Below are 16,535 nucleotides of genomic sequence, written 5' to 3' on the forward strand. Positions count from 1 at the left end.
AAAACCAAAAGATTCTGGCTCAGCTGGGGTTATATTAACTTGTTTCCAGAGAAGAAAATGTCTTAATGCAGCTGAATTTTGTGCTGCAAATTCCCAGCCTTTTATCTGCAAGTCTGATGGGTTTCACCAGCAGGTAACCAATAAATACATGTATTTTTTAAAAGATCTAACATATCTGCCCCAGTGAGTCCCAAACCATTCTCAGCAGTTCTCAAACGACTTCCTTGATATATTCCTATTAATTTCTCTAACTTGAGGCCTTGCTGACTTTCCCTTTGGAGATGAACCCTGCTGTACTCTTGTACTCTGTGCTCTCCGACCGAGCCATGGCCTCCTCCAGCTGATTATCTCCATTCTTTTGTCTTCCCTATCCTACTTCATTATGTTCTGCTGAAAAGGCTTCTTGGAACACACAGCTTGAAGACACTTCTCTCTGCTCCTTCCTTTCCACAAGCACTGCCTTGGGAGATTTGGGTTGGCCCAGGAAAAGCCTGGATTATAAACATCCATCCCACAACATCACCCAGGCACTGCAAAAACAAAACAAAATATTTTTAGTTATCTTTCTTGTCTGAGCCTTCTCGAGCTGCTTCAGACCATACTGGCAGGACCAGGATTCAGGTGTAATACCCATTTTCCATCACATTATCCTCAAAGACAAGCTTCAATTTACGTTTTGCTCCAAAATTTCCAACCACTACCACTAATTACCCTCCCCTCATTTTTATAATCGCTCCCCCAAGATGGGAGAATCTCTTTGAAGCCATATCCCAAACATTAAAGACATGACTCCTTGCCATGGATTACAACAGGATAAACATTTAAATTTGTCTGGGAGTCAATCACACCGTACATCAGCAACACAATATTCCTGGAATTAAAATCAGGTGAGGGCAGAGATAGCCTTTTAATAACAAATGGGTCAGGCTTCCCTGGGCTTTTCTTGGTTAAATCCACTGTGCTGCAGGTTTTGGCTGTAATTTGTCACTTCCAGCCACGGCTGTTCCTCATTGCTCTCTAACAATCTTCATCCAGCTCCTGTTTCCTGATCACTTCTGGGATTTCTTCTCTGGTCAAGACTGGAAACCCAAGGCAGGATGGAGGAGCAGCTCCAGCCCCACTTTCCATCAGGCAGCACAGCAAATCTCTCCCTGTCCTCTCCTCTTCCTCTGCTCACGTTGATGGATGGACCCAGATGGGTTTAGAGACTGGGAAAGAGGAAGATGAACAGTGCAAACAGAGGGGATCAATCCTCCCTAACAGTCCCTTCTTCCTTAAATATTTTGGAATCTTCATTCTGAAACAAAGCAGTACCAGGGAAGATGAAGGAAGGCCCAGGCTAAATCTGTCAGCAGGAAGGGAACTTTGGCAAGAAGTTTGTTTATCATCGTCTTTTTGTAATTTTGTGTTGGCAAGAGGCTCTGTGTTAACAAGCCCAGGAGCCTGAAAGTCTTTCCCATCCATAGGACAGGCAGACAGTGGCATTCCCTCACTCCATTTGGAAACCAAGCTACATGGAAGGAGAAAAACAGACTCCAGATTTATGCTGGGCTTGATGTGCCACACCAAAACCCAGAAAATATACGGGGCAACTCGGTACAACTTGAAAAATAAGGAAAAGAAGTTGGTGACGTTTTGGGGGAAAGCTGTCAAGTGATGAACAAACAGAACTCAAATTAAGAAATTAAGAGACTCATAACAATCATAGGCAGAGCTCAGTAAAACAACACATAACTAGCACGACAGAAAGCAAGCTTACAAAGGTGACCATGACAGAAATCTTTAAATGAAGGCTACAGATGTCTGTAAAGCTGTCCCAGGCCTCAAACACAAGTCAAACATTCCATACAGGAATTACCAGAGGTTTGTGGCAGACACTGTCTAAGGGACAAGAGGCAATAATCAGTGCATGTACGGCATGATCCCTAACACATGCAACATGCACTCAATTAGCACATTCATATTTCACAACCACTGGAAAAGCCAAGAATTTTCCAGCCTGCCATCACAGAAGATTTGGAAGAGCTTTTATTCACCTAAACACTCGTTCAGGTTTCCAGTGAATACGCCCAGCCCAGGAGGCCAAAACCAGGAATGCCTTTGCAGCAACACAAAAGAAAGGGCTGAAAAGCCACAGCAAGTCAACAATTAACACTTTTCACAGATTTCTGGACATACCTTCCTGAGCTAAAGAGTGGGAAGAGAAGTCTGAAGGAGCTTACAGCTTGCAGTTTATATCAGGAAAAAAATAACTACGAAATCCCCAGCCTATGATGGCTGGAAAAGCCAGCCATGCTTCCTCGTTTCCCATCGGGGGGATAAGACTGGTTTGGGGAATGAATGGCACGGCAGAAATTGCAGATCAGCCATTCCCTTCTTCCTTAAAATAACAGTGAGTGCTGAGAGCAGAAAAACAGTAAAAAAAGTCATGGAACTGTATTGGAAATATTTAAAAGGAAAAGATTATTCTGAAGCAGCCAAGCAAATATCGGCCTTCCCACTGAACATCTGTACTCGTCTCAGATTGATCCCTCCTGGCTGCAAGGTCAAGGAGCTGAGGAGCCACTTGGAAAGCCAGGGCTGCAGCATCTGTGCAGGTTAAACAACCACAAAATCACAGGATGGTTTGGTTTGGGAGCCACCTGGAAAATCCTCCAGTGCAACCCATTCCATGGGCAGGGACACCTTCCACTGTCCCAGGTGGCTCCAAGCTCCCTCCAGCCTGGCCTTGGGCACTGCCAGGGATCCAGGGGCAGCCACAGCTGCTCTGGGAACCTGTGCCAGGGCTGCCCACCCTCACAGGGAAGAATTCCATCCCAATATTCCCATCCATCCCTTCCCTCTGGCAGTGGGAGCCATTCCCTGTGTCCTGTCCCTCCATCCCTTGTCCCTCTGCAGCTCTCTTGGTGCAGTGCCAGGGGAACGTTTGGACTCAATGTCCTCAGAGGCTGTGTCCAAGTTTAACAATTCCATGTCTGTACCTATGACTGATAATTTAATTATTCTTAGAATTCAGTGTTGATTTTACACCACACTCAGGTGTAGCTGGAATAAATCCACCTGGTTTAAGAACAGAGTTGTCTGTAGCCTCACAGCTTCATATTATAAACTCTACAGAAAAAAAAGCCTTTTTATATTGCACAAAAGATCCCAGCACACATTACACAGCAACTCCATGATTTACAGTGCACACCCTTATTTGTTCCTTTTTGAAAAAGCAGGAAAAAATCAGGCCTTTGATTTGCAACCAATTTGTGACACATTTCTTTTCATGCTGATAAGCCTCATCTCTGCACATAATAAGGCTTTTTTCTGCCATCATTTCTCCCTAACAATTCAATTTTCGTCTTAAATGAACTCTATCAATCATACAACAGGTGCACATCACCTACTCAGGAGACAGATTTCCTTCCTCCAGATTTCTCTGTCCTCTGACAATGCTCAAATTGATAATAACTGTGATAAAACCCCCAGTCTGGTAAGGGACTAATTTTGGTAAGGTTCTCTCTATTTTTTAATGAATTCACAAGTTTTTTTTCCATGCCTGGAAAATAAACTCAGTATTCCCAGAAGATGTTTTGTGAAATACTGGTGGCATGTTTTTCATTTCCTTAATAAACAACAGCAACTGAGTTCCTGGTTTCTGTTCAATGATTAATTCAGCTTTAAGAGATGATTCCAACAGCAAGGAAGAACTAACAGGGGACCTACAAGGAATTAAATATATAATAAGCAGCCCAGTAGGCAGCACACACTGTGGGTAGGAGAGAAACCAGAGTGGATGAGCATCCTCTGGAAGTGCAGTCCTAAGACATTGGACAATGTGACCAGCACAGGGCAGGGCCTGGGCAATCTTCACAGGAATTGCCAGGCAACAGGAGTGAAAAAAATGTCCTTGAGGGAAAGAAAAGGAGGGCAAATTATGAGAATAGCCACGACCTCTACGATCTGGAGAGCCTGGGAATACACACTTCAGAAAGAACAAATGTTACACAGCAAGACACTTCCCCAAGGTCCCCCCTTTCTCTATAAGTTTTTACCAAATTGACTTCTTTCAATAACTATAAAATGGTCTGGTTATTCCTTTTCAATTAATAATATGCCTTTAATCACATTTGTAATAGATATTTTATATTTTCATTTCTTTACCTACGTGAATTTAAACACAATGGTGCCTGCATTTGGAATCAGAGCACAGTGAACAACACTCCATGAAGTATTTCCACATGAATTTCCCAGGGCACAGGTGTTCCCCATGGCACTACTGGGGCTGTGCCATCCCACCAGCATCCCTCAACGTGCAGAATGCCAAAGGAAGATGGAAGATACACAAAACAAGAAGAGGAAGATGCACTTCACAGCCCTCTGTTTTCTCTGGAAATTAAAACCCAGCTGTGCCCAGATTTTGGTATCAGCACAACAGTGTCAGATTTGTCCTCCCAGTGTGGCTGAGGGCTATGGAAATGTAATTACAAAGGGTTTAGGGTGGCACTTTTCATTTCCCCCTCAGGCAGCCTGTTTGCCACAGGCAGCAGTTCATCTGTGTGTTCCGTGGGTGTTTCAGCCCTTGGCAGAGGAAGCCCAGGTTTCCCCAGCTCCCACTTTTAGTTTTTAAATGAACAGGAGCCTGCAGGTATTTCCAGCTCGGTGTGGATGAGCCGAGGTGAAGCTGCCATTGATGTTCTCACATCCCTCCTTTGTTCAGCTCAACCAACACTAAAAGCAGCTCTAAAAACATGAAATGTGTGCCTGCTCCTCTCCTGGTCTTTCATCTGATATAAAATACCTGTCCACTGGCTGGAAAGAGAAAAGGAGGTCTGACACTGAAGGACAGGAACACCATTTTGGAAGGATTTTATTCTGCATTTTCACAGGAGAACACAACATGTTGGCAGAAGCTGAGTATTATTATTAGCAAAAGGTTCTTCACCCAAATGGAGCACTGGGATGTCTGTGCAGGGCCAGGAGTTGGATTTTGATGCTCGTGGGTTCTTTCCAGCTCAGGATATTCCATGATTCTATGATCTGTCAAGGCAGCCTTGTGGAAGGAACAGAGCAGAATTCCCATCTCCACCACAGCAGCAGTTCCACAGCTACACTCCCGAGCTCTTGCTGACCCAGGACTTGTAATCTCCTTCTGCTGGAGCATATTTGATACAAATGCTAATCCTCCTGATTTGCAATTCACTGCTGCCATCTGATCCTGCAAATCTTCTGCAGACATCAGAGCAGGCAAACAGAGAGCTGAACGCGAGACGGAACTGCTCAGGCTGTGCTGCCAATTACCAGCAATTAAGAGGGCACTCAAAAAAATCCTCATCAGCCCCTGAACCACCTCGGAATCAGAGCTGGCATCACTGCCAAGCTTCCTGTGCCTCTCCAGCCTTCTGCTCCCTGCTGTGTGCAGCCTGGGCTCCTGGACAATGTGTGCCATGGGTTACTGATCCCAGCCCTGGCTTCAGCAGAGGACAGCCCGTGCTGGGGAGGAAGCTTCCAAGGAACTTTGCTCCACAGGTGCCACGTGGAGGAACGGGATCTCCCCAGAGCTCCAGAAGAACACTGCAGCTCCAGATCTGTCACTAGTGCATTAAAATGCCAGCTGAGGGCTTTGTGACAGTCTGACAGCCAACGGGATATGGGGCATTATGGAATCCCAGACTTTGGGTGAGAAGGGACCTTGAAAACCATCCAGTGCCACCCCCCTGCCAATGGCAGGGACACCTTCCCCTATCCCAGGGTGCTCCAAGCCCCATCCAGCCTGGCCTTGGACACTTCCACGGATCCAGGGGCAGCCACGGCTCCTCTGGGCACCCTGTGCCAGGGCCTGCCCACCCTCACAGACAGGAATTCCTTCCTAACATCTAATCTAAATTCATCATCCTTCAGTTTAAAACCATTCCACCCTTCTCCTATCCCCTGTGCTGAATTCTTCTGCTGCTGCCCATTTATAAAATATTGTGACAATCCTGAGAATCCTGAGATCAATAGGAAAGCCATGTAAACTGAAGGAAGCTCCTGGAGGAATGCAGGGGGACTAGATTAGAAATTTAGAGGGGGAAATTATAGAGGCAGAGGGAATGCAAAAGCAGCAAGTGCATCTCCGAGTCCAAAACCAGGAACAGAGGCTGAGTCATGGCTGCTATATTTGGTATAAATCCAGAGAAATCATTCCTAAAATAGGTTAACAAAATCCTAAGAAGCAGAAAAGGGAAATTCCATCTTGAATATGGAGTGAAAAACTCCATCTCGGAGAGTGGTAAGGAAAGCCCTGGGGTCACCAGCATCCAAAGGGAATGAAATACTGATGTAGCTGAAGAGAATCTTTGTTAGACATAATCCTGCAATTACAAAAGAGCCCCATAAAAATACAGCTCCATTTCCCATCTTGTAATCCAGTCCTTAACACTTGCTTTCACCAGCAAAGAAAAAGCATCCTGTTCTGTTGGGCTTTTTAAGGCTGTGCAGTGTTTGCTCAAAAAACAAAGCAGGGCTTCAGATGAGCAGCAGGAACTCCGGGGTTTACTTTCCCAGGGGTGGTGAGAACAGTGAGTATGTGCAGCCCTGGAAAGGTTTGGGAACTCTCAACATTCCCAAAAAAAAGGGGCTCACAGCTGCTCCAGCAGCTTCTGCCCACGACCTGGGATCATTTCCTGCAAAGCTCAAACACCCTTGGCTGGGTGTTCACACATCCTGTGTTGTATCCTACACAGCCTGGGCAATTCACTCAATTAAGTGGCTGTTAATTACTTCTGCACATCACCTCTCTCTCAGCCCTGGAGCAATCACACATCCTCCCCTGCTCTGCTGTGGTGTACCCCGATGTCTGTGCCCACACCCCATGTCCCAGGGGAGGGCTGAAGCTGGGCTGCAGCTGGGGTGGGTTTGGCTCCCCCCTGGCCAGGATTTTGGGGTGGCTGGGTTAATGAGGTGATCTGCTGGTCCACATCCCACATATCCTACATATTCCTGACATAAATTGGAGACTTCATATACGTCTGTGTGTCTCCTCACAGAGCTATCACCAATCAACCCAAAGACATCAACTAACAGAGGTTTCAGGTTAATTGAAGCTGCTCCACAGAATTAAACTTGTCCAGATTTCTAAACTATTCCATGACTCCTTTATTGGGGAAAACCTGAGCAATAAATCAGGACTGTGGATCTCTGTGAAGCACAAGCACTGGTTTAACTGGAAGCTACAGACCTGAGGGTGACATTATACATCAAGTCCCAGGTCTGGTTAAGAAGAAGTCAGGAGAGTTGCACTGAACAGGCCCTTCAAGCATCTCAAAACATATTCTCTCTTCAGCAGGGAGGCTGAGGAAAGCCTTCCAGCCAGGGAATCCAGGGAATGCCACTGCCTGTGCCTTGGCAGCTCCCCTGCTCTCACCATCAGCAACTGCTGGGTCTCGCTCTGCTCCCTCAGCTGCCAACAGCCTGAAGATGAATCATTAGGAAACCCTGAACTTGCAGAACACGGGATCATTTTTCCAGCTCCAGTCTTCCACAACTTTTGGCTGGCTGGATCAGCAGCACCATGCCAAGAGCAGGCATTTCACCCAAAGATGCTACAGACACATTGCCAGGTTTGGACACAGCAAGAGGACAAGGAAAGATACAGAATCCCAGAATTTGGGTTGGGAGGGCCTCAGAGCTCATCCAGTGCCACCCCCTGCCATAGGCAGGGACATCTTCCACTAGCCCAGGGTTGCTCCAATCCCTGTCCAGCCTGGCCTTGGACACTTCCAGGGATCCAGGGCAGCCACAGCTTTTCTGGGCACCCTGTGCCAGGGCCTGCCCACCCTCACAGAGAAGAATTTGTTCCCAGTATCTGGTCAGAATCCACCCTCTATTAGGACAAGTGGGATTTACTTTCCTTTTCTCACCTCTGTCAATAATCACTGCAAATTCACAAGATTAGCAAATCAAAAGTTCTTGTCCACAGCATTGGAACCACATTAAAAATATCCATAAATCTAAAGCAAAACTCAAAGGAAACTACAGAGATCTGCCTTGAAAAATAAAGAAATTTGGCTATTCCTAAACGATAGGAAGAGGCCCCAGAGATCCTCTGAAGGCTGGAGCCAGGCTGGGAGAGCTGGGGGTGCTCACTGGAGAGGAGAAGGCTCCAGGGAGAGCTCAGAGCCCCTGCAGGGCCTGAAGGGGCTCCAGGAGAGCTGGAGAGGGACTGGGGACAAGGCATGGAGGGACAGGACACAGGGAATGGCTCCCACTGCCAGAGGGCAGGGATGGATGGGATATTGAGCCATGGAGCCTCAATCCACACCGAGAGCCTCAGAGCAGCCCCTCAACATTTGGCCCCTCTCACTCCCTGCTTTGCTTGGATCCACGGAGCTGTTTGGGCTCAATGAGCAATTAAGAGTATGAGAAAACAGATGGCTCTCTTAACTTCTTGCAAAGTGTCATTTTGAGACAAGCCAGGTCGTGTCACAACTAAATGGCTCCAGAGTAACTGCTTTCAGGAGCCTTGGAATAAAGGGATGAAATTTTTCAGGCAGCAGAGTCTAAGATGGTCAATCAGATTGCACCAATTCAGCTTCCATCAGAGTTTGTAATTTATAGCAGAGTTGACCATTCCTCACCATCAGGATCACAGAATCATCCACAGATTTGGGCTGGAAGGGATCTTTTCAAGGTATTTAATGATTGCAGAAAATATGCACATTGGGTAAAGTATATGCTGTGTGTGTATACTTCCTTTTTATTTTTTATTTAAAATCCCAAAGTTTTTCCACATCTGGGCCTTTGGGACCACAGGGATCCTACTGGACTGTTGCACTGCTCCTGAGCTAATCCAGACAAATTTTTAGCAACTCTGAGGGCAGGAACTCCAGTGTACAATTAATGCAATGGTGCTACAATTAATTCTCATTCTCTTCACGGTGATCTTGGTTCAGAGCAGCAAAACAAGACCAAAACACACTCAATCAGCCAACTGCACCACTTAGGAGTTCCCTGGCCCAGAAATCAGCTACAATTTGAGAAGGGGCTCGTGGCTGTCATGGTTTTGTTGGAATTCACTCTGCCTGGCCGCTCAGATTTCTTCATCCAAGGCACCTTGGTCAGGGTAAAGTTTCTTTTGCTTCACTGAGATGCCAGTTTGGGACAGCTGCGAGAGCTCCCCTATTCCAGAAGTGCTCCAGTGGTTTGAGCAGCGTCAACAGCTGATGTTTCCTGGGATGAGAGCAGCTGGGATGACCAGCAAACACTGTCCCTTTTAATTGCTGCCAGCGTGTGTTCCAATGTCCCCTCCTGAATCAGCTGGCACAACCTGAACTTCCAGCAACACAAAACACATGGGGGAATTTTCCGCTGGGTTTTACGTCCAGTACTTGCCCACGTCACACAAAGGGCCAGACAAACAGACAGCACTGCCCAAATCCATCCTTCATTCACTCATCCATGGAAGGGCACCGTGAACTCACGGCTCATTTCAAAGCCAGAGCTGCTCTTTACAACTCAGATGAGAATCTGGCAAACACCCCTTTTTCCAAAGCATGAATCCTGCTTTTCCACTGCAGCCTCATCATAGATAGGGCCAGCTGGGGGAGAGGTAATTAATTTCTTTTTCCTGAAAGACAGGACCTCCATTCTATGCAAATTAATGCTTAAAATACAGTTTTAGGCTAGAGTCTGCAGTTTAGTGATGCCACCTCAGAGAATGTTCCTTCCCAACCTGTCACCAGCAGGTGAGTTCTGGCAGCTCGTTTAATGCAGAACTGGAAGAAAATTGGATTAGTTAACCTGAATTTAATATTCATAATTAGGTTTTAACTTCAAAACAAGTTAAAAAGGAAAACCAATTTTAAAATACAGTTCCAAGAACATATTTACTTATGGCTTTTGAGCTATTCCAAGGCCAGAGCTGGCTGGGTACCTATACCAGGGGCCTATCCTACAGGGTATTTACCAAGAAATTCCAGGGGATTTCTAGTTATTAAAGAAAGACAATCTGACCTGACAACTCCCTTTTCAAAGGCTTCCTAAAACACAGGTGAAAAAGCTGGGAATTATTGTGGGAGAGGGATTTAGCACTGGTAGAGTTACAAAACCCCCAATATCCTGGGGTTCAGCAACCAAGCAGCACCAAGAGGCTTTGCCAGCCCCAAATAAAAATAACAATACAGCAGCACCCCCATCAGTGGCACAGTGTCTTCCCTAGTTATTCCCACCACAGGCACCCCAAAAAAGAGGAATTTTCAGGCTAAGTCAGAACACACAGTCGAGCAGCTTAAGGCACTTCATATTCTCAGGTTTTTTGCCCAACTTCCCGCAGATTTCTCTCACGATGTCCTTCCCAGCCAAGAACAGCAAATGGAAATCTGCTCCACATCCCTGTGAGATAATGGTCTAATACAAGTGGAAAGTATTTCCTTATACCAGGAGAAAACAACCATCAACAAGACAAAGAGGGGGAATTGCTCATTCCTAAGTGTTTCCGGATGAGTAGGAAAAGGGAAAAAAAGATGTTCTGGCTCTCTCTGAAACACATCTGAAATATCTCACTTCTACATCTCAGAATCAAACAAACTGCCACCAAAAGCCCCACGTGGTGTTCCTAACTTGGGAATACTGTACATTCCCTGCTTTATTTTGGGATTTCTGATGTGTTTTTCCAATAGCAAGAGCTGTGTTTACCGTGAGGACTCCGAGGGCTGAGCATGCCGTCAGTCATCCAGAAATTCTGCAAACAAACAGCACTTCAGCTCTTCCCTGCCAAGAATAAAACCTTATTTGGGACAGGGAAAAAGCCAGTGTTCTCTAAAGTGAGTAGGGTGACATAGAAATTTGCATCTGTTCACAGGAGGATTTAAAATATGGATCATTTCATGTAAGAAGAGTCCAAAGGTGGGGAAATTAAAGGCAACAGACTGCCAGTGGAATGTGAGAGAACCTCCAAAAAATGGGGAAAAGAACAGGACAGCAGGGAGGAGGATGCTCAGTGAAAAACAAAATAATGGGAAGCAAATGAGTCAAAATCCAAACCAAGCAGACCTTAAACAAAACTACAGAACACCTTAAACAAGCTAGAAAGTAAAAACAGCACATACAGATCTGTTCCATGTTTACTCCAAGTATGGAAAGATTGGGAATTTCCAGAGAACTCCACGAGGGAAGACAAAGCAAATGTATGCTAAAGTCAATAAAATCAAATATGGTTTACTTTAAAAGTCAGGGGAAACTCAGAATGCCCTGTCCATGATGTGTTTGCAAATCCTTTATCACATTCAAATTGTTCACTATGTAACAGCACAGGACTTGTCCTTATCCTTAACAAGTGTCCTGAGGATTATCATGGAATTAGCCAATGTCTCCTCTCCCATGAAGCAAAGTGGCTGGAATGCTGCAGTGCCCTCGCTCAGATAAACAGACACAGCATGGGAAGCAAAATAACTCAGCCCAAATCCTTCAATTGTGGCTAAAGAGTCCAGGACTGGGGAATAAACCACCTCAAAAAGCTACTTACAAAAGCCCCAGCGAGACACTATTATAAAATTAAAGTTATAGGACAATAGGAAAAGGGAATGTCATGGATTAGGGAGCAGTTAAGCAATAGGAAACAGCCTGTATTAAACATGGGATTTTCAGAGTTCCAAAAGGGTGACAGCAAGGTGCTCCCAGAGCCTTTACAGGGACCAGCAGTGGAAACTGGGAAAGAGACAGAAGAGACAGAGCAATGTTTGTGGAGATTAAATTATTCATAAGAGTCATAATTAAGTTGGGAGATTCAGAGAGCCCTGAGAGAAGTGCAGGGAGTGAAATCATCTGCTGAGAGATGCAAGGTAACATGTGCGTGCTGAATAAAAGAATAAATCCTGCTCCTACTGCAGTGGCTGATGTTTTAGAAAGATCCCCTAGAGGCAATTTTTGGCTATCCAAAAATCACTTATAATGGGGCTTCTGAAATGCTTGATTGAATGCTGCAATATTTGTATCCATGCAATGGAAACTAAATGGCTAAATGATTAAAAAATTCATTAAATGCTGCATTTCTTTTTTTTTTTTTTTTTTTCCAAATTGACAGCATTTCTGAGTTAAATTCCAGTGCCTGAAGGGGCTCCAGGAGAGCTGGACAGGAACAGGGGACAAGGCATGGAGGGACAGGACACAGGGAATGGCTCCCACTGCCAGAGGGCAGGGATGGATGGGAGATTGGGAAGGAATTGTTCCCTGGCACAGGGTGCCCAGAGCAGCTGTGGCTGTCCCTGGATCCCTGGCAGTGCCCAAGGCCAGGCTGGACAGGGCTTGGAGCAGCCTGGGATGGTGGAAGGTGTCCCTGGCAGAAGTTCTGCCTCCTGTCCAGGTGGAACTTCCTGGGCATCAGTTCCTGCCCTTTTCTTGCAGCAGATGTGGGACACCCTTTCCCAATGCACCTTTACATTTTAATTCCCTCTGCTTTAAATCCATCAGCCTGCAAGAACATTCAAGAGGCAGCAAAACTCATTTGTATCTGTTCTGAGGCCAACCCTCATTTGTGAGCCACGGCAGAGCAACACAAAAACGGCATCATAAACCTGGCATTTGGGTTTTCTTTTGTTTTAAACCACACCTATTTCACAGGTGGGACTGGGAAAGGATAAAGAAAATGGCACAAAAGATGACAATGGTGACAAGAACTGAAGGTTCAGCTCTGTGTGTGTGGCCTTCTGAGGAAAAAGCAGAATCAAAGGGGCAGACAAGAGGAGGAACTCTATAAAAACACACACAGGGGAAGGCAGAGCCACAGGGAATCCTGCAATGCTCTCCCTGCGCTGGCAGGAAGCTCTGGAGCAGGGGGATGAGAACAAGGACAATGTAAGTGCAAGGATGATTTTCTCCTCTCATTTTACCGACAGATACTCCTACTATCAACTGGTGATTTAGTTAAATGATCAGGAGAAAAGTGATGATCTTACACTGCCCACATTATTGCCCATCCTGTGCCTTGGTGAGGTGCTGAAGGCAGCACGTTACAACAATTTCTCTAAGCAGTGTTTGACTGATAACCTCCCATGTCCAAGGAATTCAGTTTGGTTTTTTTTAAATCAACACTAGCACGCCACTCAATTCCTACATGGCATTCAGCTGGGATCCTGCAGACACAAAACCTTCATAAAACAAAAAGCTTTCTTTTTCCCCAATGAAGGTCACAAAAGAAATTTTTTTTTTCCTCGTAAAGCAAGCTGTCTTTTTGTTTGAGGAAAAAGAACACACGTTTCCTCTTGTGTAGAAGATATTCTGATTGCATTACAGAGATCCTGCTGATGCACTTGCAGTGCCAAATAACCCTCAGGAAAATGAATTTTTCAAACAGTAAAATATATGGATTAACAGTTTAGAACACCCACACCCACTCCATAATCCCCAGGGCTAAACCCAACAAATTCCTAGGCTGGTTCATGAGCCCACATGCAGGAATGCAATGCCAGGGATGCAATAGTGTGCAGTCAGGATGTGTTCTATCAGCTCAGGGGCTCTGACAACAACGCAGCGCCTTGGCAGAGCGCCGTGAATTCCGCTGAAGGCTCTCCAGCCAGGCTGGAGCTGCACGTGACAAATGAAGCAGTGATTCCCAACGGAACTGCAGGGAGATGCTCTGGCAGGCCACGAGCACTGTGGGGATGGGAATCTGCCATTCCTGCACTCTGGCAGCTGGGGGAAGGCAGCCCGAGGGTGTGCTGGTGACATCCCAGGGTCATTGCTCCACCCAACAGGAGCAGAAATGGAGCGGAGCACTAACAGTGGATAAGCTGCTGTGGTCTTCCCATACACCCAGTTACTGTCCCCAGTCTGCAAACTCTCTGCCTGCAATCGTCTCTAAAATAACAAGAGGATTGGCTTCTCATTCCGAAATCCCGCTTTATTTCAACATTAAACGCAAAATATTTAGGGGCTCCAGCCCGAGTCCACCAGGGAACCAAAGCTATCAGCTTGTAAATCCCTATCCCAGCTTTAATGAACTGGCAAAATAATCCTCGAGCAGTACCTGGGACCAACAGCAAACCCCCTTGCTGGTAATTCTGATGAATAATCAGCAAACCCCTTTGCTGATAATTCTGATGAATAACCAGCTCTTTTCCAGGCACTTTTGCTGAAGAAACGCCTTTCAAACCCAAGCCACTCAAAGACAAGGCAATAGCAGCTCCACAAATGTAGAGTGCTGCTTGTTTCCATAGAATCCCACAGTGGTTTGAGCTGGAAGGGGCCTTAAAGCCCATCTCATTCCCATCCCCTTCCATGAACAGGGACACCTTCCATTAGACCAGGGTGAACTCAGAGAAGAGCCTAGAGAAGGAACAAGGAACTTCATTTTTAGGTGGCCTCACAAGTTATAAGTAATTAATTATCCCCCAGCTGCCATAGCCCTCAGTCCAAGACACCTTTCATGGATGAATGACTTTTTAGGGAGAGAAGCCTGGACAGAAATCCTGCTGATAAGGCCTCACATAAATATAGAACAAACTGAAAGTGCAGCAACTGACTTCCAGCCCCGTTCTGCTTCTTGAACTTTGCAATCTTGACATTAAAGATGTCTTATTTTTAACTTGAAATGACACACTCAGCTGTATAGAACACACAAAACACAACGATTCTCCTTGTTCCCAGCTGTGGCAGGCAGAAAGACTGACAGACAGGCACAAGGAGCACTCTGAAGTGCCAAGGAATTTTCAGCCTCAGTGTCCTGACAGGAGAGGGCAGCTGGGGGAGTCAGGGTCTGCTCCCAGGGAAAATTTCTTCTCCAAAAGGGTTGTAAGGAATTCCAAAATAAGAAAGAACTTTGGGCAGAAAGAATTTGTGATTTTGCTCTGTTGTCAATTTGTCCTCAGTTTTCCTAATTTTTTTGTACCTAACCTCTCCATTACACACCAGACCACATCCAAGGCTAAACAGGATCCTAATGATCTCCCATTAGCTAAACTTCCCAGCAGAACACTTCCAAAGAAAGAAGAGGTCAAAACCTGCCATCAGTAGAAGGAAAATTTCAAAGGACCAGGAAACCAGCTGAATTGTTACTTTTCCCACTCCAAATCTGTAGCTTGTAAGTACCCACTCCCCCATGGAAAAGCTGCAAAATGTGGACCCAAAGAAAGGCATTCAATAACCATACAAATATAAAAGTTTAAGAACAGCTGCTGTGTAATATCTCCTGACTGGATACAGCATGAATATGGGGAATAAAGGGATTTTAAATGCTTGGTCTGTACCACTCACCCTGTTTTACTGACTCAGCTCCCAAGGGGCACAGACCACCTAGTCCCAGATTGGACACATCCATCCCAAATTGCATGGGGGGATTTCACCCACTGAGCAACGGCAGATTAGGAGGCTTTGAGGGCAATTGAGTGGGATGAAAAGGAGAGAGGGGAACCCTCAGCCTTGAATGAGCACATGGAACACCAATGTCTAGACAGTGCTGACACCTTTGTCTTTGGGAAGAGGGATTAGGGAAGCAATCTGGCTGTGCTGTCCCTTGTTTGATACGAAACCAGAAGACACTTTGGGCTGAAGGCCTGGCCCTGCTCCAAAAACCACTTTGTTATGAAGGAGCTGAAGAAAAGGAGGTCTGTAAGAGTGAGAGTGAGGTTTCTGCCTGGCAGTCACAGCAATTAAACGAGATGCCTTGATGAGGAGGAAAAAACCATCCGAATAAAATGCAACGCCTCAAAAGAACAGGAGAAAGTCATTTGAAGAGTAGGTCAAGCCTCCCAAGGGGATTAACTTTCCAGTTTGAGACTTAATGCTGGAGACATGCTTGGAAAAGCTGACCAGTGAGATCCTGCTCATCCCACGGATCACCCCGCAACGTCTGGACGCTCCAGCACAAGTCAAGTGTTAAAAGGGAATGTGGAAAATCCTGTGAGTTAGGATCAAAACTGGCAGAACTAGAAGGTTCCTTCTCTTCCTTCCAGCCTCCCTTCCTTCCTCACTATGACATTGCTGGGTTAAAATGTGTCTCACCAAACCCCAGATCACATAAGAAACTTGAAAGATCCACTTCAAAGAGCTACTTCGGCAAACAAAGCATTTAAGTCAATTTAATGCTCCTCATACTGGAAAGAACCACTTCCTTCAGTGGGAAAGGAAAACAAATAATGGAGAGACAAAGCTGGGAACATTTGTGGGAGCTGGCAATAACCAAGCCCAGGCTGTGGCTGTGAAGAGATGGGGAGCTCCCACTTCCCTGGCTGTTCCAGTGCTTCCAACATGATGGACTTCTCTCCATGGATGTGCTGACTGAGAGTGAAAAACTAAACAGAAGCTCAAAGGCTTTCACTCTTACCCAAAAATCCATCTGCCAAACATGGCAGATGCTGGAAACCCACTGCCCCAAGGACTTGGATGTGTTCAGGGAAGGGAATACAGCTCCTAAATACCTCCATGCCTCTAAAGATATTTGTCATTTCAGATCTGTGCTGCTGTTAGGAACCAATTTTTGCTAAAAATGCATTTTGAAGGCAGTTCCCATCTCCCTGGGTAGCCAGAGGATATTTCCAGTTCAATACTCCAAAGTTCTGTGGTATCACCATCATCTC

The 16,535-nt window shown here is 45.8% G+C and overlaps 1 protein-coding gene across 3 annotated transcripts in view; it reads right to left on the bottom strand.

Moving 5' to 3' along the window:
• FAM168A (family with sequence similarity 168 member A) overlaps positions 1-16,535 on the bottom strand; it is a 125,945-nt gene that overhangs the window by 67,126 nt on the left and 42,284 nt on the right. The gene's annotated exons all lie outside the window — the stretch shown is intronic.

The sequence above is a fragment of the Passer domesticus genome, chromosome 2, assembly GCF_036417665.1.
Source record: "Passer domesticus isolate bPasDom1 chromosome 2, bPasDom1.hap1, whole genome shotgun sequence".
In the NCBI taxonomy this organism is placed as follows: domain Eukaryota; kingdom Metazoa; phylum Chordata; class Aves; order Passeriformes; family Passeridae; genus Passer; species Passer domesticus.